Source organism: Microtus ochrogaster, linkage group LG1 (assembly GCF_000317375.1).
Source record: "Microtus ochrogaster isolate Prairie Vole_2 linkage group LG1, MicOch1.0, whole genome shotgun sequence".
NCBI lineage: Eukaryota > Metazoa > Chordata > Mammalia > Rodentia > Cricetidae > Microtus > Microtus ochrogaster.
The window spans coordinates 47,604,717-47,627,304 of NC_022027.1; positions in this window are offsets into that span (position 1 = coordinate 47,604,717).

Below are 22,588 nucleotides of genomic sequence, written 5' to 3' on the forward strand. Positions count from 1 at the left end.
AAGGCTGGTCTTGCAATTTTAAAGATTAAAAATGTGTAACATTTTAGTTTGATTCTCTCATTGGTGGAAAGGGCTCTATGATATGAAAAAGCCTCAAAACTGTTCTCCTCTACTGAATGGCAAATCTTTCATTTGAATGCTCAAGTTTATAAAAAATGCAAGTTATAATGCTGTTATATAAAAACATCACTTTTAAATAACAATCCCTTTTCTCCAGGATGCTTGAAGTTATTCCAAGTGTTTTTACATAGAAGTAGTATTGAATTGTGAGATTAGTTACTATGAACAAATGTGAAGCCAGGAAGCTTCCTCATATTATTCCAGAAACGTCAGACATTGAGGGAACACTTTTTTAAAAAAAGGATTGTTTTAGGAAGGGGGGGTATTTAGGGACCTAAGAGTCAGAGAGGCCTAAGGGGCAGGGAGTGACCAGACTGTTTGTTCTTGTGAGGTAATGAGGGACACGAGTGTGGATTCAGGCAGGCCTGGGTTTGAGTACGGCCTCCTGCTCGCTCTTCCCGGCACTGTACAGTTACGTTTCACTTGCTCTAGTAGCAAAACATGGATGCTCTGTTTGCCTGTCAGAGTCATGAGGGCTCTGTGAGATGTCAGTGAAGGGGCAGCTCATTCAACACATGCTAAGTTCCTTCTCCCTCCCCTGAAGCTTTGGAGTGGGATGCCGCGGGTTGAAGGAGTTTGACAAAGAGTAACACCATTTCCTGCCAAAGAATCAATCCAGAGCAAATTATTATGTTATCATCTTACTATCTCTCTATCTCTCTATCTCTCTATCCACCCACTCACCCACCCACCCACCTACCTACCCACCTACCTACCTACTACCTACCTACCTACCTACCTACCTACCTACCTACCTACCTACCTACCTACCTATATATCTAATCTATCTATCCATCTATCTCAATTTTGTTACTAGCAAAAGGTGACCTGCAGAAACGGCTTATCTCTGCAGTAGTAAGAAACTTCTTATTACAAAATTCCAGGATCAGACAGAATACTCCACTCGAGAAAGAAGTATCCATGGCCTCCCACATGGGTGCCTGCCTCTGCAGCCTTGAGGTGCTGTGAAGGGAGTATTTCTTTAGTTTTCCTTAGATAGTTCCGCCTGAGAGGGTGGGAAGTAGAAAGCTACTCAGCCTCTGTGGTCGTTCTCCCTCTAAGCTGATGAGTCTGATACATAACCTTGCCGCATCCCTTATGAAGTGAGAGAGCAGAAGAGGAAGGCCAAGGATGCTACAGGAATAAGCACAGCTGCTACAGATAAGAGACTAGCAGCTCTAAAGGGCGTGGATTTCCTCAACACCCAGCACAGGGGCATGGAACACGCTTGACGAATGCGTGAGTTTGTGCTTATCCCCAATGAAGCCTCATTTGTTAGATAAGGCCATCATTGTAGGCAGTGAAAAAATTTTAAAGTAAAATCTCTTCTACGTGGAACAAACACCACTGTTTTACTGCACAATGATTAGCATGCCAAGTACACCGCCACTGTCAAGAACTAAGCCTTTCATAGTTCAGGGCTGTAGGGCTGGGCTTAGACCGGTCAAGAGGCATCAACCTGCCCTTCAAGGCACCATGCCTTCATTACTTGCCAATCTTCCTCGGCCATTTAGTGATCTTGGCTGAGCTCAGTGAGCCATCACAGAGGTCTCTCTTTGGCCACACATGTCTCTGAGCTGCTTTGCTGAAGTCCATGTTGAAGTGTGGAGAGCTAGGATGATGGAAAGGACAAAACTGAACCACAGATATGCTTTATTTATTTAATAAAAATGTTATTATGTTACAGAGATTTAGGTTTCACTCTGGTGTTCTTAAATTTATTTTGTTGTTTCTCTCTACCCCCCTTTCCAGTGTCTCCCTCTCTCCTCAGTAACCTCCGCCCCAGTAGCCTTCTCTCTAGTTTTCGTGTCACATGGACCTTTTACCCTCCCCACTTTCTCACATCTTTGCCCCCTCAGGGTCTCCCGTCTAGTCTCATAGCCACACCCACTCTCAACATCGCTGCACATCCCATGTACACACAAAGTTTAAAAGGTTGGATCTAGATAGGCAGTGCTGGCACACACCTTTAGTGCCAGCACTTAGGAGGCAGAGGCAGTTGGCCTGAGTTTGAGGCCAACCTGGTCTACAGTGAATTCTAGGATAGTCAAGGCTACACAGAGAAACCCCCATCTCAAAAAACCAAAGGTAAAAAGGTAGGCTGTTTGTATAAGAGCAAATCGACCAATGAAATGAACAGACAGCTCTCCAAAGAAGTTAGAAAGGCCAATAAATGTTTTTTTTTGAAATGTTCACTATCCTTAGCAATTCTAGAAATACAGATAAAAAATACTTTGAGACTCCAAGACATCCCAGTTAAGATGGATGTGAACAAGAGAACACACAGTGACAAACTCTGGGGGGCGGTAGAGGAAGATGACCCCTTCCTCATCTGCTGCTGGCAGGAATGCAACCCCCCTTGACCACTGTGGAAATCAGCATGGAAGTTCCTCAGAATGGCCCGGCTGTATCACTCCCGAGCATAGGCACAGAGGACACTATTCCTACCACGGAGACACGTGCATATGTGTGCCCACTGATGCTCAATATACATAATAGCAAGGAGAGGGAATCACCTTGGAGTCCATCAAGAGAACTGGTAATGTAATTGTGGCATGTATACACTGTATTATTTTACTTAGTTCTGCAGGAAATGAAATCATGAAATTTTCAGTAAAATTGATAGAACTGGGGACTATTCTATTAAGTAATGTTATGTGTCTCAGAAAGATAAACACTTACGTAAGTTTTAAGAACAAATATTGGTAACCAGCTTTCCCACCCGTCATGATCACTGGGAGTACATTTGTATTTCGAAATCAAACCATAAAGAAACTTATACAATTTAGCCTACATTTTCGTTGTTAGAGTCTTCTTGGCAAATGTTACTGTAGCCATCTAATCGTCTGTGCTCTCCAGACAGGGTAAAAGCAAAGACCCAGACAATTTTCTTGAGAGATCAGAATTCAAAAGGAACAGCAGGAATGCTAGAGGCTAGTCTGGGTGGGGGACACACACTCTGCATGAACTCTTAATTTTAGTCAGCCATGCTGAGAACAGAAGTCTTTGCCAACTGGTTAGATCTGAAATAAATAAATATGCTCTTGGCAGAACGGGAAGTCAGGCATCCCAGCAATGAAATCAGCATATTTATCATCCCAAATGCAAAGGGCATCTTCCAAAGCTTGAGATTTGTCCAGGAAGGGTGAAAGAAACTTTGTATTTGTAGATGTCCCCTAACCTCTTTAAGTGACGGGAGATATAGCCCTGCAGGACTGTATCTTTGGTCCACAGAATCTATCCAGTGTTCCTGAGGTAGAGTTTTCACTAGAAGATTCTTGTTTCATAAACTCCAAGTAAAAGGATGGAAGTCACCTAGTCTGAGAGACACTTGTCATCGAAAGTCTAGAATATTATGTCTTCTCTGTCTGGTATGTTTTTTGTATTAGTACTTGTGAGTTTTTCTACCTCACAGTATGTGTACAGGATTGTTGTTGTGATTATTGTTGTTGTCATCTGTTTACCTCTGAACACTCCACTCTTAAAGTTAATGATGGAAAGTTTGATTTTTATGAAATATAATGATTTCATATGTCTGCTTAAAAATAATTTATTTTAAGGAATAAAACATTGCAGATATCTGAGTATTCCCCCTCTGTCGATTCCCCTCTTTTAATCACATGACTAGTTACTGCTGACACTTGTACTTTTTACTCCAGTGCAGTACAGCACACTCTCATCACACATGGATGCATTCACATGCTGTTACTAGTCTGATGTAAACCTGATGGAGGACCATTATTGCATGTGCTGTGTGCAGTGACTCCGTATGCACTGTTTTTATGAGTGCTGATCATGTATAGAGGCAGAGCTATGACTTGTCCATTTATGATATCAGTTGATTGTAAAGATGCATCAAAGCTTCTTATCAATCCTGCTTCACTACACTCGGTCATTTAAGGTGTTAGTTTTCTCCATTTCAATTTTCATTAATACTTCTTGGATCAAAAATGTGTTTGAAGCTAGCCTGAGGAACACAGTGAGCTTATGTTTTTAAAATTCCTTGTAACTGTATTCCCTTAAAAAACTCAAATGTTATTGTCCTGAGACCATTTAATGTGAGATCCATTCCCTTGGTGGATGTAATTAATTTCAAAAGTATACAATAAATTCCTACAAATATATAATGCGGAAAAAACTAACAAAGCAAAAAATAATTTGCAGGATTTGAATAGATATTTCTCAAATAGCTATATGAAAAGTTTTCAGCAGGAGCTCGTCATTAGAGAAATGCCAGAAAAACAGGTATCACTGCACTCCTGAGCAAAGCTGGCTCTCAAAAGTCGACAAATCGAAAGTGCTAGATAAAATGCAGAGAAACTGGGATCCCTTTGCTAGAAGATGTGGAGCCAGCATGGGGCTCCTTCAAGTGCTACAGGTAGAAAGGGCATGTGTTTCAGTATTTTTGTTCAACAAAAAATGTCTGAACCATGATTTCAGGGAAATATTAGCAACCTCTAATTTAGTGCATCAATATTCACAAAAACTCTGGCAGGCATATAAGTATACATAAGTTAAATAAAAATTCTCTTATTAATAATTTGCAGTTTTCAATATACCTCCACAGTTCAGCTTATTCCCATATATTTGGTTCATTTTGATATAACTGTAAAAGGGATTGTTTTGCTGATTTATTTTTTAAATAGTTGTGAGTATATATATTGTGAATTTTGTATCCTTGAACTTTATTGAATTACTTTTTTAATGCTAACAGATTTTGAGATAGTGTAAAGGGAGACTGCTCATTTATTTCCTGGCCATCCAGGATTTGTGTATCAGAAAGTTTGGGTACTCCATGTTCACATTTTCATTCATTTCTAAAACTTTAAAATTTCTTCCATGAGTTTGAGTACTATGTATTATTGTTTGTTTGTTTATTTGTTTGTTTTTGTGTGTGAAAGTTCCATGGGCTGTTGGAATGATAAAAATGTGTATTCTGATGTGTTTATATAAACTATCCTATAGATGTTAGATGTCAATTAGGCTTAGTTGACCTTATGATGTCATTTAACTTAGATATGTATCTCTATTTTGTCAGGATTAGTTGCATCAGTATACAAAATGAAAGGGAGGGATTTAAGTTATTCCTGTTATTATTTTGGGGTGATTTTGTCTCTTTATATTGAGGAGCATTTGTTTTATAAACCTGAGTGCACTCGTGTTTACTGAGTATAGGCTGAAATGTCCTTTTGGTGGATCATCCTCTTAATCAGTATGAAATGACCTTTATATCTTCCAATTAATTTTAGTTTAAAGTCTGTTTCATCAGATCTTAGAACAGCAACAAGGGGTCAAGTTTTGGAGCCAGAGACTGGTGTGGCTATTAGCACATACTTCTTATATAATAAACACATGGAAGGTAAGTGATCTAGCACAGGGTTCCTTAGAGAAGTTCTCTTGAGCTTTTGTGAGGTGCCCAATTCAACAAGGGAGTGTCTCGTGTAGGACGGGTGGTCACAGTGTTTGTGGTCAGGGAGTCCATGTCCTGGCTCTGTTAAATTATTCTGGCAAGTTTCTTGACTAAGTCTTCTTTTGAACATAGTTCTTATAAATAAGATGAGGATACAACTAGCTAAAAGCAATGCCCCTGCTGTAGAGCTGCTTGGTGGTAAGGATGGGGGCCACTTGCATTCGCTGAATGCTCTACTCATGAAGAGGTTCAGGCGAAGGCATCCGTCCTGGTCAGTTGTTCATAGAGTGAGCTGGTCAGAATTGGCAGAGACAGTCAATGGGCTACATGTTTGTGCTATGTCTGTGTCAGTCCAGTCATCCAGAGGAATGACTTAGTATTTAGTCACCTGCTGTCCAGGAGCAATAGATCACTTAGATTTTCAAAATATGTTAGATCAGTCACTAGACACCTCCCCCAAGCAGTCACTAACACCTTTTTTTAAAGAATGTTCAAGAATGTCCACAGGATAGGAAAATGAGAGAGTATTATAAAGAATTGTATGATTTTAAAAATATTAAGAATCAAAAAAAAACCCATGAAACAAGTATCTGCTGTTGAGACTTTTTCCCTTTTCCCCCCTTTTCCTTGGAGGAAATTTCTGCGGCAACAGACATGTTCTACTTCTATATATACCATGCCAGTAGGCACTGGCCACATGACGGGTGAACTGAATTTAATTTTATGATGTTAGCGCCATAGCTGTTGGCTCTTGGGCTGATGAATTGTCTGCAGTGTCCAAATCATAACCCCAAGAATAATTATTCTGAAAGGAACACGTCCCCTCACTCAAAAACTGCTAAAGACCAGTAGTGTGCAATGCACCCTAGATGCTCCTCCTCCGACAATCTGTAGCAAAGCTCCCCAGACAGGGTTTCCAGGTCCGGAATAAGTAGCTCTTCAAATGTGACGCGCCACAGTTCACCAGGACTGCACACTCACCTGACTAGGGCCGCTTGGCTGTGAACCTTCATTCTCCCCACCCCCCACCTCAAGAGCTATTATAAACACTGGGAAAAAATGTGGACCATCTGTAGCTGCAGATGGGGATTTGTGGACGGTGTACAAGTTGCAGTCATGGAATCAGCAGAGATGCCCAAAATATGTCATCCAAACCGACCAGTCAGAAAGGCAAGGAAAGCATTCTCTTGTTCGGGTCCCCAGACTCACTAACTCACCATGGAGAATGGGCCCCTCAAGGGGTTACAGGCTCATTTTCTTTCCTCGTTCGGAACAGAACTTCTGCTTTCGCTCTCCGCCGGCTGGATTCAGTGACTCAGGGATGGGTTGGCGGCACTATTATCTGAAGCACCATGAAGTGCATTGCCATGGTCGTTTTCTACCATGTGATTTTTACTGCACAAAATGGGTTGTGAGCAAGTCCTAGTTTGACTTATTTGAAGAGATGAGTGTGGCCGGTAAATGGACCAGGCTGCTGTGATGAAGTAAGTTTCTATTGTTCACCACTTCTGAGTTTCATTTTTTTGGTATGTCCTCTGACGTACACAGTTTTGTTCGTCAAGCTTACAATCACACCGCAGTTGCTAGAATTCGCCAGGGAGGAGGCAAATGAATAGGCGGTTAATAATACCAGACTCTAAAGACCATTTGAGGAACCTTTAGGTTATTTGTATGGAAAACAGCCCCCTTTGGTCTCAGGATATTAAACTTTCTAAGACACTTTGGTTAAATATGTTCATGCATTGTGCTTGTCTAAGACTCCTTGCAATCAGACTCCAATATGGGTCTGAGACTCTGCTAGCATGATCCCGTAGTGAACACTGACAAGAAAGAAAACCACAGGACAGGAACAAACCCAAGTCCCACTAAACAGCGCATCATTAGTCACCTTTCTCTGGGAGCTCTGGACTTAGAGCTCTGCGGGGGAGGGGAGCATGGTACCCAGAGAGAGTTAAGGGGTGTATGCCATGTGAGCAGGAGAGACTGGCAGAAGCTCAGACTGGTTCTGGAGTCCTTGCTCTAGGGTGGTTCTCAGATAACGTAGAAACGGTTGTTGGGATTCACAACCATTTAACCAGGTCTCTTAGGTAGTCAACACATGGTGATTTCTCTCACAAGGGCAAAGCCAGGTTAACAGGGTACCAGGGCTCATGGGATTTTATGAACCAAATATATTCTTGCCCTTGAGCAGAGAAACACCATAGTCTTCTCTCTGCCTTTGGAGAGGGAAAGCTGACAGGCTCGTCCCGGACAGACACGGGGAGTGAAACTGAGATGAAATGGCCGCCCAAATTTGATGGGGACAGTGTTGGTACCCAGATGTATGAGTCTGATCCAGAGGGGCGTGTGTTAGTTAGTTGTTGCCGTACTGCTGTGGGGAACACTGGATGGGAGCAACTTAAGGAAGGAAGGGTTTATGTGGTTCATGGTTTGCCGATTGCCTGCATTGAGGTTACTGGTTACAGTGTGTTCCAGGGGGGAGAAAAGGAAGGAGGGGAGAGGGAGAGGGAGAGGGAGGGAGGGAAGGAGGGAGGGAGGGCGGGAGAGAGAAAGAGCTGAGGCAGGGGCAAGTGTAGACCTCTCGTGAATACATGGTTCTGCTCTGTGTGGAAGGCACAACTCTCAGTGGCATGGCGTTCATCTTCTGGTGTGAGGACTCCCTGTTCATTTTACTCCACTTTCATCCAGGTAGTGGTGGGTTATGTGTTGTGCACTATGTGTACTCACATGAAGTAGAGGTGTAACAGTGAACCAAGTTCATATGCCATCGAACAAAGCTCGAGAGACGGTGAACAGAACACAAGTGGGAAGGAAGTCCAGCAGAAGCATCCAGGGTGCAGGGACAGGGAAGCATCCGTGGCGATGGCTAATTTCGGCTTTGCTGGATGGGTGGGAGTGGGCAAATTTTGGGAGAAGAGTAAGGTCTTTCCAGGCCACATGCTTGAAAGCTGAAGTGAGGGAGAGCAGGGCATACTGACGTTACTGATGGGACACAGAGGGACTGGACGTGGTGGGTTTCAGGACCTGAATGTGGAGAGGAAGGCGAGAGTCAAGTCCTGCAGTATTTGTAACTCCTGCTAACTCCCGTCGTGTCTCACTGGTGACGGGACAGGTCCACTCGCTCATTTCCCAGGCCCCTCACCCTCAGCGTGCTCCAGTCTCAACCCACAGTCCTCTGCGTCTCCCAGAAACAGGACTCTTCTCTCCCATGCTTTCCAGGTATGGCCCCACTCTCAGCTTGCATACTGAAGAAAAAAACGGTGTCCTCTAGATTTTGTCTTGCTCTTTTCTGGTACTTTCCCCTCTGGAAGCTACCACCCTCACTCAAAGCTCTCCCACGCCTCACTCTGGCAATATTCCCAAGCCCACAAACTTGCAGCCCTCCACTCTGTTCTTCTCCGAGAAGCTACAACAGCGCTCCCAGAACAAAATCTTGAGTCGTCATCTCCTGTTCAAAATCCTTCCGTGGCTTTAGCCTTGTTGTGGCTGGAGAGGGGTTATCTAACCCACACACATGCTGCAGCTGTCTCGCTTGGCATAGATAAGACAGAGGCACACACACAGCCAGGGATGAGACAACACTGTTGTGTCCTTAGTGATGAAGGATAAAGTTCACTGCTTGAAAAAAAGCCTTCTCTGCATTTTATTATGAACGAAATATTTTCAGTATTCTTATCTAAGGGTAACTGGAGTTAACGCTTTTCTCTAAATGCACTCAACATACTCACCTCTTGTAGAACGGCTCCTTTAAGAGGAGATGCGCTACACACCACTGCAAATAAATTTTATGTTTGAATATGATAAGACAATGATTACTAAGTGTTTGTTGAGTCCACCGTGGAGCTCAGATAATAACACTTAACCATAAAGTATGCTTCTTGCCCCTCTGACTATCAATCATAGATAGGCAATCTGCCATGGAAACTCGTGATGAAGATTTATCAGCAAGAAGATAGGAAAGCAGAGAGCAAAGGCGTATTTCTCTCTGCCTACCAGTCGCCCCCAGCTCTTAGAGGCTGGCCTTGTCGCACACTCAGATGTTTCGAGAGGACAGGCAGCACTGCACACAGTGAAAAACTGGTCAATGGGAAACAATTGGTTCTTAGGGAGAAAAACAAACAAGTCTTGGCAAGTAGTTTTGATGGATCGGGGGTGTCAGCATTCCCTTGCTGGCTGATTCCAAGCATCTGTTCTGACCCCAAGCAGGTGTTCAGGGCCTGCTCTGGCTGCTGCTAAGGGCCCACACGTTGGTCATAGGTCTGTGAATTCTTCCTTCTACTTTAAAGACAAGTGGGGCAAGATTGTAAGAGGTGTTATATTTTGGACAAAGCAGTATTTTCCAGCATTTGTGATTAGGTCTTTTGAGACGGCGTTCCAGACAGCCACTTCCAGGAAAGGATTGTGTGACATGGAGGAGGTTAGCAGTGTGGAAGCGGGGGATTGAAGGAGGAGAACTTCATTACAAAGACCAAGGGGAACTATTTTGTTTTCTGAGTTTGTTCACAATACTGTGCATCGTGCAGCTGAGTGGGAGTAGTGGCTCGCTCAGCAGACGTCCCATTGTTCCTGGGACCATTTAGTCAACTCTCACATTGCTGAGAGCGAGGCAGACGGCCTGGCTGCTGTGTGTGTGGACACGGCCGCTGCTGTGGAGTGCCTTCCTCCCTGTGTTCTTTGTGGGGCAGAGAACGTAGCGTATTTGTTCAGCTCTTTTGAGGAACAAGTTTCCAGACCTCTTAAAAAATTAGTGTGAGCATTGCCTTTCCTCTGGTTATGTCCTTCAAACCCCAAATTATCTGCCATTCTTAGATCTTCACACTCTGTGTGTTAAGGTTTTCAAATCATACGAATAAAAGATCCCATGCCAATCGTCACCCCTCACAGAGAACAAAGGAGAAGGGGTATTAAGTGAATAATTCAACAATAATAAAATAATTCTTATAGTGTAGTTAAAAATCTAGAAAGGCTTTGATACAAAATTTACTTAACATAACTAAATGGCTTTTTGAAGTTGAGCTTTGTTTTCAGATTCTATTTAGACTTTCTACTCATGGTCTACATACCAAACAATATACCACTTTTTGCTTAGACAAACTGGCTGCGCAAAACACTTACAAAATAAATTCTAAAAGACTTTGTGGCCAGTTCAATTTCAAATACAAAAAAAAAAAAAGAGTAGAGGGTGTCTGTTTCTTTTGTTTAAGCAGATCCTCGTGCCCCAGCAGTCTATGGAGGGTTATGTCTAAAGCATCACTTTATGTGTATAGCTTAACCCACCAGAGATATTCTGTCTGTTCAATGTTTTTGCACTGAGCCATGACACAGGTATTTAGCTGTAGTAGGTAGTTGTAAGATAGCAGGATCCACAGGGGCCCTGGTGAGAGCTCTCAAGCCCACTGGAAAGAGGAGTCAGGGATCTTCCCCTCTGCTTTCTCTCGCTTCCCTGTTCTTTTCTCCCGACACCTCTCACCCTTGCCACTGGTTCTGCCCAGCCCAATAAAGCCTCTGCACCTTCCTACTTGTAATTTGTCGCTAATCAGCTGTCACTGTCATCGCCATGATGAGAGGTTCGTCTCTGGCGGAGGGTAATGGCCTTAAAAGTCACAGAGTCAATGTCAATGGGATCGCTCCAATTCAATCACGGAGCTGAATGAGGGATGGCACCTGCTGACATTAGCACTCATTTTGAGCTCAAGCATCTGGGCCCCAGTAAATAACCATCAGTGGGTGGGTCTGGGGGACAGGTCATTAGCCCCACGAAAAATAAATATCGCTTCCCTTGATGGCTGCGAGTAATTTAGCTCAGACGAGGAAATTTCACCCTAGATTAAGTATGATGAGCCAATATCAGTCAGAGGAGGCCAAACAGTGAGAGCTTGATGAGATAGAGGGAAATTTATATTCAGCTGGCTGCATGCGAGATGAGCTCAAAGAAGCGGTGTACCCTTCCGACCCATCTTCTCCCTCTTCACTCTCAATGGCGGCTCACCTCTCGCCTCTTCCTAGTTAATACTTTTGGGGGATGGGTACTTGAAGTGGAGATTGGAGGCAGGGTTCAGGTCTCCTCCAGTTTGCCTTTCTGATTTTAGTCTGTAGTGTAGACTGTCCTGGCCCCGCCCATTCACTGCTTTTGGCTGGTAGAAGGGTTTGCCATAGCTTCAGGCTTCCACACACAGACCGCCCCTCTAGAGAGAGCAGATCCGGCTTTAAACGTGCACGAGGGCTTGGGGGCTCCTCCCCGGCCTGTAAAGGACTTAGGAGAGGCAGGAAAGTTGAGCCCACACCCTCTATTGTTTTGATTCACCAGAAAATCTTTTGATTTGTCCCGCTGTTGTAATTCATCAGACTCAGAGGCATTAATAGAAGTCTTTATTAGGAACAGTTTGGCTCACTTTAAAATCATATTTTATGTCCATTGGACTCTGCCCTCAGCCCACCCTCTCCCTTATGGAGCAATACATATCTCAGAAGGGGATGGAACAGCTTCCCAAGTAGTAACTTAAAACATATTCCAAAACAAATTTATTTTTCTTGCTCTCTCCTTTGATAACAGATCAGGGAAGTGGTTCTAATAGGAGATCTATGGGCTATTAAAATACTCTCCAAGCAATGTGTGCACACGTGACGGAGCCAAAGGTTGGACAGTGCGTTGATAAGGAAGGTTTGATGCCTGGGTTGCCTCTCTGAGTTTTTCGATTGAGAGATACACTTTTACAGAGTGCTAGAAAGTGAAGGAAAACACAGCTGATAGGGCAGGGAAGCAGGAGTTAGTGTTTATGAGTGCTTAGTGCTCTGCAGAGGACCCTGGTTTTGTTGTTAGCCACCTAGGACTTCAGTTCAGGGAATCGGATACCTCTTCTGAACTCCAAGGCCACTAGGCATAAACATAGCACAGCATGCAGGAAGAAACACTCAGGCACATAAAATACAAATAAAGATAAATTGTTAAAGAATACATATCTGAGGAGAAAAGGGGGTACCCTGGGCAGAGACACAGATTGCAGGTGGATCCCATGGGGCATAGGGTCAGTCAAAATCTCAAAAAACTCTTAGGTTTATTTTTATTATTTTATTTTTTTGAGTCAGGATTTCTCTGTGTAGCTTTGGAGCCTGTCCTGGAACTTGCTCTGTAGATCACGCTGACCTTGAACTCACGGAGATCTGCCTTCCTGTGCCTCCCAAGTGCTGGGATTAAAGGTGTGCCACCATCACCCAGCAACTCTTAGTTTTATAAGAGTTCCACAAGCACTTCCTGATTGAATTAGTAGAGAGAATAGTCATGAAACACACCACGGCCGTGAGCCTGTGTGGCCTGGGTTATCCCATCAGAGCAATGGCCACAATCATAAATATTTAGATAATTATTTATTAATAAATATAGAAATATTTAGATAATTATTTATTCTTGACTCCAGTGACCAGTTAATATTAGATAAACGAATGATAAATAAGTACTTGCTTTGAGGCTTCTCTTTGAAACATCAAGGGAGAGGGATCGAGTCTGAGAGTGCCGCATTCTTAGGACCTAACACAGGGATGCCATACAAGAGAGTATCGAGAATTCATAAATAAGGGGTAAGGAAGCACAATGTTTGGTGTTACTGGGGAGCAAACTTTGTCTGTGCCAAGCAATTGTTCTCCCACTGAGCTATGTTTTCAGTCCATAAGCAAAACCTTTGGTTGAGTCTTACATGTTAGGTACTGTTTAGAATTTGATCGTGAAGGCTTGTTCCAAAATGTAGAGACGGTGTGTGTGTGTGTGTGTGTGTGTGTGTGTGTATAGTGTATGTATTAGTGTATATGTGTGTGTATAGTGTACATATGTGTGTTTGTGTGTAGTATACATGTGTGCGTGTAGTGTGTGTGCATGTGTATGCATGTGTGTGTATAGTGACTACATCACCATTGCTTTAACTTAGTCAATAGATTAATCCACTCATGAATCCCTCATTGTATGTCATAATTTGTCAATGCTGGGGAATATTTGGAGGGAGAGTCTCAGGGAGATAGCTTGCAAGGGACTGTATTGTCCCTGGCTCCTCCCCTCTTTGCTCATTCTCACCTTCATTCCTGGATGTTATGGAGTAAGCCTCTTTCTCTGTCACCGACTTTCTACCTCATCAAAGACCCTCAGTAATGGAGCCAGCTGAGCTGGTGCTGAAACCTCTTAAGACCATAATCTAAAACAAACATTTCTTTGTAAGTTTTTATGTATCAGATGGAGTGTTAGGGCAATGAGAGGCTAACACAGGCACCTGATGAACTCCAGGGTGTATTTGTTACTTACCTATTGCTGTGATAAAACACCATGACCAAGGCGATTTCTAGAAGGAAGGGTTCATTTGGGCTGTGGTTCCGGATGGATAGGAGTGTGCCATGCCAGGAATGCAACAGACGGCAGAGACAGCCAAGAACTCACATCTCACACCCGAAGAAGAAATCAGGGAGCATAAACTGGGAGTAATTCATGACCTTGAAACCTTGAAGCCTGACCCCAGTGGCACTTCTTCCAGTGGGGCCACACCTAAACCTACTCAAACAGCACCAACAACTGGAGACCAGGTGTTTAAACACCTGTGCTCATGGGGAACAATTCTCATTCAAAACACCATACGGAGGAACAGGGATCCTCTTCTGGCCTACAGAGCACCAGGCATACATACACATACATAGGCACGCACATACACATAAAATGAAAATACAAATGTATCTATTTTAAAAGCAGTGTTTGGGGCTGGAGAGATGGCTCAGAGGTTAAGATCACTGACTGTTCTTCCAAAGGTCCTGAGTTCAATTCCCAGCAACCACGTGGTGGCTCACAAACCATCTGTAATGAGGTCTGATGCCCTCTTCTTCTACAAGTGTACATGCAGACAGAATATTGTATACATAATCAATAATAAAGAAAACATTAAAAAAAATAAAAGTAGTGTTTGAGGAAATGGAGGAATCTGAATGACCATCTCAAAGAAAAGCTGATACTTTGAATTTTATTTTGTTTTATTTTTTTAAACTTTTACATTCTTCTTTGATTTGGAAGTCTTGTTTGCACTGTACTTCATACCCGGTAGTAGCTGGCGTGCATTATGATTTGGTGTTTATCTACAGTATTTATGTATAAGGAACTAATGAATGTACAGTTGACAAAGTCGTCATGAAAACGTTGATGATAGATAAATTATCATTACAGGGGTGTTGTGTGCCTTCCATGAGGTTACAGTCTGACCCCTTCTAGTGCATGATGCCTTCTGTCATCTAGAAAACAGACCAAAGGCAGACATTCCCAGTTAATCCCAGCGATGTCCTGTGCCTCCTGAGTGCATGCTGACTTGCTGTGTGTGTCTGGGATTGACATTTTGTTAAGTTGCTTTGAGCACTCACCTATGTACAAGAGAGCGAACAGAAAGATGAAATTCGTGTGAAAGTTGAATGGAATCTATCCAATACTGGAATAATAATACTTTCACATCCCCTCATTATTATAATTTTTTTTAAGTTTTCACTTTAAAAGCAATTTAGCACTCTGATAGGAAGACTAAGACTTGAAAGTTATAAGGAGGAAACCGATAACAACAACCAAACAGCTGCTATCAGGGGAAAGACTCAAGAGACTTTAAACAAATCCTGGAGGAAGAAATACAAGTTTTCCTGACGACTCAGTGGGTAATGAAGATGTCGTCTTACGTCTTACCGAATTCTCCTCTTTACCTGTCTTGAGACTGGGAACGGCCTGGCTGGTCATCTTTGGTAGTCAGTGTTCCCTGCGCTGTGTCTGGGAGAGGCTTCCCCAGGAGCCTCACCGTCCGGTAGCTTGCACCTCAGTTCTGCACAGTTTTCTCACCCACCTCTTTCATTCCAACAATTTAAATTTAACCAAACCTTATTGAACATCTGTTTCTTTTGTTACTGTTATTTTATAATTTACAAGGCAATGTACATAGCCCTGGTCAAAAAGAGCTTCTATATAGCTTATAAATAGGTTTACTCTATATTTTCTGCATAATTTGGTTGCATAAATATGTATAAATACAGGCTACAACCTGTGCACAGAGCACAGATTACATCAAGCACATCACTGACTTCTTCCTGTGTAGAGATTTATAAAAGAGATAAAGTGTGTTTCAAATTTGACATCTGCTTAAAGTGATACATAGTTTTACTTTCATACATTTGGAAGATTTTATCTATTGTGATTCTTTTTAATTTTGAAATCCCTAGACACTTTGTGTTAATAGTGGGGATAACCTTTTCAATCACTGAATACATTTTAAGCTTTTTCATTTCCAGTTTCATTTTATCCTTATTAATTTGATAATTTGCTGAGTTCCTTTTCTGCCCATTGATTTGGTTACAATTGCTACATAGCGAAAAAGAAAAATGGAGTAGCATTATATTAGATTTTGAAGGAAATCTAAAGATAATCTAATCTAACCCTTTATTTTAAAAATGAAACTGAGGCCAAGGTTAAGTGACTCATCTTGGGTCACACAGCTACTTAAAGACAGGTATTGTGACACTAAATCAACCACACTTTCTAACACATTGCACTGCTCGAATCTAGCGTGAGCTTTTCAAGCCCCGTGCTGAGACCATGCATGGTTTTCAGCATGAATTACTCAGTCTGACTCCAAGTGTCACTTGACTGCCCTGTTCACAGTGTGGTAGCTCATTTTCTCCTTTTTCGTGTGTGTGTGTGTGTGTGTGTGTGTGTGTGTATGTGGTGTGTGTTGTACAATGGATGGCTTCTTACATTGATCTTTGTCTTATTGCCAGGTATGTAGGCTGATTGGCCAGTGAGATTCTGGGATCCCTTGCCCTTGCCCCATGACCCCTGGTGTTAGGCACTGAAATCACACTCAACTTTTGGTGTGGATGCTGGGAATTCGAACTCTAGTCCTCATGGTATAACCTGTGTGCTAGTTTCATCTCAGTTGGCAGTTGAGCGAAGCAATTTTCTGAAGATGGTCACAGCAACCCTTCAGGAGGGCGTGGTCCATCATACCATATCCGAATAGAAGAAATGAACAAGGTCTCATCCTCTGTGAAAACAAAATAAGAAACTCCTTTCCAAAGTATCGTATCCTTAGATCCAAATTCAAAATATCTATGTTGGATTAATTCAGCAGCATTTATAAACAAATATCTTTTAGCAGCTGTTGCTCCTTCCTCAGCATTCAAACAATTCATACAGAGCATAATAGCATACAGTATCAAAATTCTCTGTGTATTTTCCATCTTTGTTTGGCTTTATTTTAACTCTATTTCGTTTATTTTTACTTTTAACTTTTTGCTTTTTGAGATAGGTTCTCTGTATCTTTGACCTGAAGTAACTCTGTAGATCAGGCTGTCCTTGAACTCTCAGAGATCCTCCTGTCTCTGCCTCCCAGGCATTGGGATTAAAGGTGTGTGCTGCTACACCTTGAACTCACAGAGTTCTGTTTGTCTCTGCCTTCTAGGCACTGGGATTAAAGGCGTGTGCTATCACACACAACAACTCTCTTCCTTTTTTTTGTTTTTACTTTAAGAACTTCAACTTTTAGCCTGCATATATTTTTAACACACTGTAAATCATTTAAACATTTTCTTTGACTTTGAATCTTTCTTTTACTGTATATGTCTCTTTTTTGACCACATGAGTCCTTAATTTACCAAGCAATATCAGTAGGATTAAAGGCGTGGCTTTGCCAGCTAGATCCAGTCCATTCCTTAGCTTTCTGCCATCCCAACCTTGTGTCTGAGGTACTGGCTGTAGCCCTGTTTACTGCCACAACTCTATGGCATTTCAAGGTCCCTGCCAGCAAGCCAGCTTCAGCAGCCTGTGCTTGCAAACCGCACGAACCGCCTGTGTAAAAGAGTCAGAGTTTGCACTGGCAGGACAGCCCAGAAAGCCGGCATTTTTAAACAGCGCAGCTTTGCCGGCATTTTTAAACAGCGCAGCTTTTTTCCTGCTATGGCTGAAAACCAAAAAGCATGCGTTCAGCTTTTCATCAACACCGTTTAAGTGTTTTGTGGCAGGACCTCTTAATGAGCTGCAGGGTTTTGCAGCTAAAGCTGAACCAGGAAGCCTCTCTTAGATGAGATGCTTGCTTGCCTCTAGCAAGCAGAGTAGACCTGAGAAATTGCTGCTACCACGTCGGGCACCATTCTGTTGTAATATAAGCGGCGGGGCTGCGTCCCCCAGCACCCCGCTGCCCGCAAGGCTAGCTTTACCTGAAATAACTACACAGACACTGTATTCTTTTAAGCACTGCTTGGCCCATTTCTATCTAGCCTCTTCTAGGTTAACTCTTGCACCTGGACTAGCCCATTTCTAATCATTTGTGTGTAGCACCCCAAGGTGTGCTTACTGGGAAGATTCTAGCCTACGTCCATCCTGGGTCGGAGCTTCATTGCATGTGCCTCAGAGAGCAGAGCTCTTGCCTCTGCCCGCAAGAATGGAGCATCGTGTCTCTCTCAGGTGTCTGCCCCCGAGAGGAGAGCTGTCGAGTCTGACCTCACTTCCTCTTCCACCCAGCATTCTGCTCTGTTTACTCCTCCCACCTTATGTTTTAACCTATCAGGGCAAGCATTGGTTTAATTAACCAATGACCTTCCTCCATCATCTTTCTACTCTGTCTTCCTTCTTTCTCCCTGTCTTCAGTTTGACTTTTCCGCCTAGCTATATTCTGCCCTGTCATAGGCCAAAGCAGCTTTATTCATCAACCAATAAAAGCAGCACATATTCGCAACATACAGAAAGACATCCCACATCATTATTATTGAGACATATCATACTAATTATTGCACTTTTGGTGTTGTTTTTCTGATTAGTTGGATTTTTCTCCCTCACCCACTTTGATATTAAGGCTTTTCTGGTTTACTCTTTGGGCATGGTAGATTCCTTCCTAGCCTTCCTTTGTCCATCCATTCCTCTCAGCCCTGTTCTTTAGGACTCACTCCCCAGCTCTACTCAGAGGGAAGAGAACAAAAGAGTGCAATATCAAATCATACGTGATATAGACAGATTATTAAAGTTGGTTAAAACATACAAACACATCACCAATAACAATAAGACCGAAGATGGCAAAACCAATGTAAAGTGTGCCATAAAATAAAAATATACTAAACGAGTGAGATAAAAGAAAGAAGTGGGGGAAAGGGAGGTTAGAGGAAGGAAAGAGTCACGAAAATGTGGAGCTACAGCAATGGTTCAGTGGTCGCGAGCACTTCCTGCTCCTGTAGAGGACCCAAGTTCAGTTTCCAGACCCCAGTCAGGCTGCTTTCAGTGGCCTGCTCCTGCAGATCCAATTCCCTCATCGGGCACTCCTAAACATGCCACACACACACACACACACACACACACACACACACACACACACACTCGTACCTGCATATACATGTATTTAAAAAGTTCAAATTTAATTTGAATGCATTTGAATGCACACATTTAAAAATTCAAAAAGAAAAAAAACAGAGAATAGTATTTTGAAGGGGAAAGAGTAGATGATTCGAATATTTTAATTAAAATAGTTTTCAGAACTCTCTTTTTTAAAAAGTGATTTCTCAATTATAAGAAAGTACAAAAACAAAATCACAAAAATATAACAAGGATGATAAAATATAAAATCATTAAGAGCTTATTTAAAAAAGCTTAAGACACTATAGAAAGAGAAAATGGAGAGGGTGTAACAAACGGAAAAGGATGATTACCTAGCGATGGAAAAGGTAAGGAAAATTATGACTTTATTTTAGAATAAAGAGTGAAAATGCTTTTAGTACGATAAAGTAAGAGTCACGCTGAATGAACAGTAAAAAGAAAGCAAGAGGGAGCGCACAGAGAAAAACCCAGGAAAAAATGGCTGTTGGAGCAGCTTCATTACAGGTCCTTACATCCCCAGAGCTGCCATCACTTTGATGGCTCGCTTCCACCGGGGCATCTACTGGCTACCCTTACCTTTGCAGTCTGGGGCGGGGCAGGTTCTCGGACCCTTTTGAGACTTCTGGTGTCACACCTTTGTGTGGCTAATGCTCCAGAGGACCAGTGTGTTCTCTGCCAAGAGGCAACCACGGCAATGAGCTGTGTGTAGACAGAGCCCTGTCTCGGTTCCTTCAGACCTGAGTGCTGCCCACTGTGCGAGAGGGACAGGTTGTGAATGTCAAGCACTCTACTGGGGTTCAGAGTTCTTCCAGCAGCTGTGAACGGTGGGTGGGGCTCGGAACGTTATTTATCCACAGACCTCAGGCCCAGGGCTATGAAAGCCCAGGTACTCTCTCAGAAGAAGAGGTCGGCTTCTAGGTACCCTGTACTGGGATAAGCCTCCTGCCCTCTGAACTTTTGAGCTTGTCAGTGTCGGGCTCCCCCTACTCCCCACAGTGGCCTCCCAAGGGCTCTCTCTCACTGTAGGACTATGGATGTTTAAATCCAGGCTCCTTGATGTGTCTGTCCTCAGGTTCATTTTTAGATCAATCACAGCCTTCTCAAGATGGTGCCGAGCCTTCCCTTCCCCCACTCATATACAGAGAAGGATGGGACTCCTCTCCACTGCTCACCTATCCAGGTGAGAAGCCATTTCTCAAACTTGCAACCGGGTATGAGACTCGCACTCTGACATTGTCCTGAGGGGTAGGCCTGCCAGATTCTTCTCACTTCCTGGCTTACCTCTCTGTGGGATAGCGCCTGCTTTCCGGGACTCCACATCACGGAAGCTTCCAGTGCACCTAGCTCTCTGAAGCTCTTTGCATGGATAGCAAGTGATTATCAGCCCTACAGGGGTTTTAGAAGAGTGGAGCGGTGTGTGTGTGGGGGAGGCAGGGGAGATATGCATATGTACTATTTGTTGAAATGATGTGTTGGTTGATAATAAGCAGTATTAATCTACTCTTTAGAACGATACTTTACCCTGACCAGAATTTCCACTGACTCAACGTTGAGGAAACATCACAGGGAAACACAGAGCTGTTAAAGAATTGCAAGCCGACTGATTTTCAACACTCACTCTCCAATGTGGATAAGAAATTAATATTTAGGTGGGGAAAATTAGATCAAATACAGCAACTGGGAGGGGGAGTGCAGAACTGCATTTATTTTGTGTTTGGTGGTTATATTATCCGACATTGTGAGCATATTTTATTTTTTATACAAAAATGAATGCTGCTTTTGTGGGAGGATACCATCTCATGTGGTGCTGAAATTATTCCTCTACCAACTGTATTTTATCTCGGGAAGTGATTGGTGTCAAAAGTATTGCTTGTAGCAAGATCTATGTGCAGAGTGGAAGTTGCTGGGTAATATATAGCACCGGTGCTTTATGCCGACGGTGGACTGACACAATTTACACCAGCCGTTCTTTTTTTTCCCTTGAACGGTAAGGTGCATTAGTTTCTGGATTTATATCTGTAAGACTTTTAACCATTTAGGTGCTATTTTTTTAAGCAATGCACACATATTTATGATATTTTAGTTCTGAGTTGAAAATAAATACAAAATGGTGTTGCTTACAGGAACATGAGCTGAAGTAGAGGTTTGACAAACAGCACTCGAAATGGGAGCCACAACTACTCAGAGATAATTGCTATTATTTTTTGATGGCTTCCAGTAAGAAGGTCCTCTTCTATTACATTTATTTTTGTGTAGGGGAGAGAATGCATGTCATAGGTTGCTAGTTGTTGTCACATGCCCTGAGGGAGCCAGTTATCTCCTCCCACCACAAGGGTGGAACATGTGTTGTTGACTTGGGGGCAAGCACCTTTACCTACTTCCTGTACTGTGAGGCATCTTCCTGTACGCTAGGTGTCCTCTGATGATGGAGGATGGTGGGGTGACTGACACCATCCCAAACTCTGGAGTCAGTGCTCAGGTTTGAGTTCCTGCCTGCTGAGGGACATCTGGGCTTGGACCATCTGTTGAACTCTTTATACATCAGTTCCTTAAAATTTAAAGTGGAGAAAAGAATATGATTGTCCTTAGGATTAAATGGAATAATAGAAAAAACACATAAACTGTTAAATGAAGATTTTGATGATGGCACTTTAAAATACCTCTACTTATTTTTATGAAGATTAATTTTTTATTTATGTGTGTATAAATGTGTGCAGATGTGTGTGTGTGTGCGGATGTGTGTGTGTGTGTGTGTGTGTGTGTGTGGATGTGTGTGTGCTACATTCATACATGTGTGTAGAAGCCTGAAGTTCTGTCAACTGTAGTTACAGGCACATGTAAGCCATCTGACATGGACTCTGGGAACAACATTCACACCCTCTGTCGGTCATCTCTCCAGCCCCTAGTTACTGGAGTTTTTATGACAGCTTAGGCTGTTTTTCCCTCTTGAGCTATATTTGTGGAATGAGATCTCAGAGAAGTCCAGGATTGATCATGGACACAGACTGGGGGTTGAAAGGTGTGGTTGGCTGGCCACTGTGGCTTTCAAAGTATTCAGCAAGCTGAGAAGGACGAGGCAGAGGGATCTTGAGTTGCAGGCCGGCCTGGAATGCATAATAAGCCCATACCTCAACATTAAGGAAAGAAAAGAAAAGAAAGCAAGAAAGGTGTGTCTGCCTTCCATGTTGTGGTGACTTGTCCCACTAGGTTGGTGTGACCTCAGATCTGGAGCAAATCTCCCTTTCTGCAGGAAATCTTGAAAGGTAAACACGATAGATAAGCTCAATTCTCATGAAAAATGTTCACCCCAAATAAACCAAATACCACATTGTGGAAAGAAACCAGTAAAGGTCTATAAACGTGTTATTTGAGGGGAGGAGGGTTAATATTATTACAGAGGCATAAGTGTAAAATTTATGCAATATGGTTAAATTGGAATTTATTGTAATTTAGAGAAATTTGGAGGGATTTTACAAGCGTGGATATTGCACACAAACTGTCACCCACTCTAGAGCCAGCTTTAATCATGTGCACATGGAGTATCCAATCTATCAGGAAAGCTTACTCTAAGTGCTCCGGAATGTTAACACCCATTCTGCTTTACCTTTTGGAGAGCATAAGGGGTTAATCTCTCTTCCATACTGTCCTTCACATCCCCAACTTTTGATGGCAAACCCACAGCTTCTCCAACTCCTCTCCCT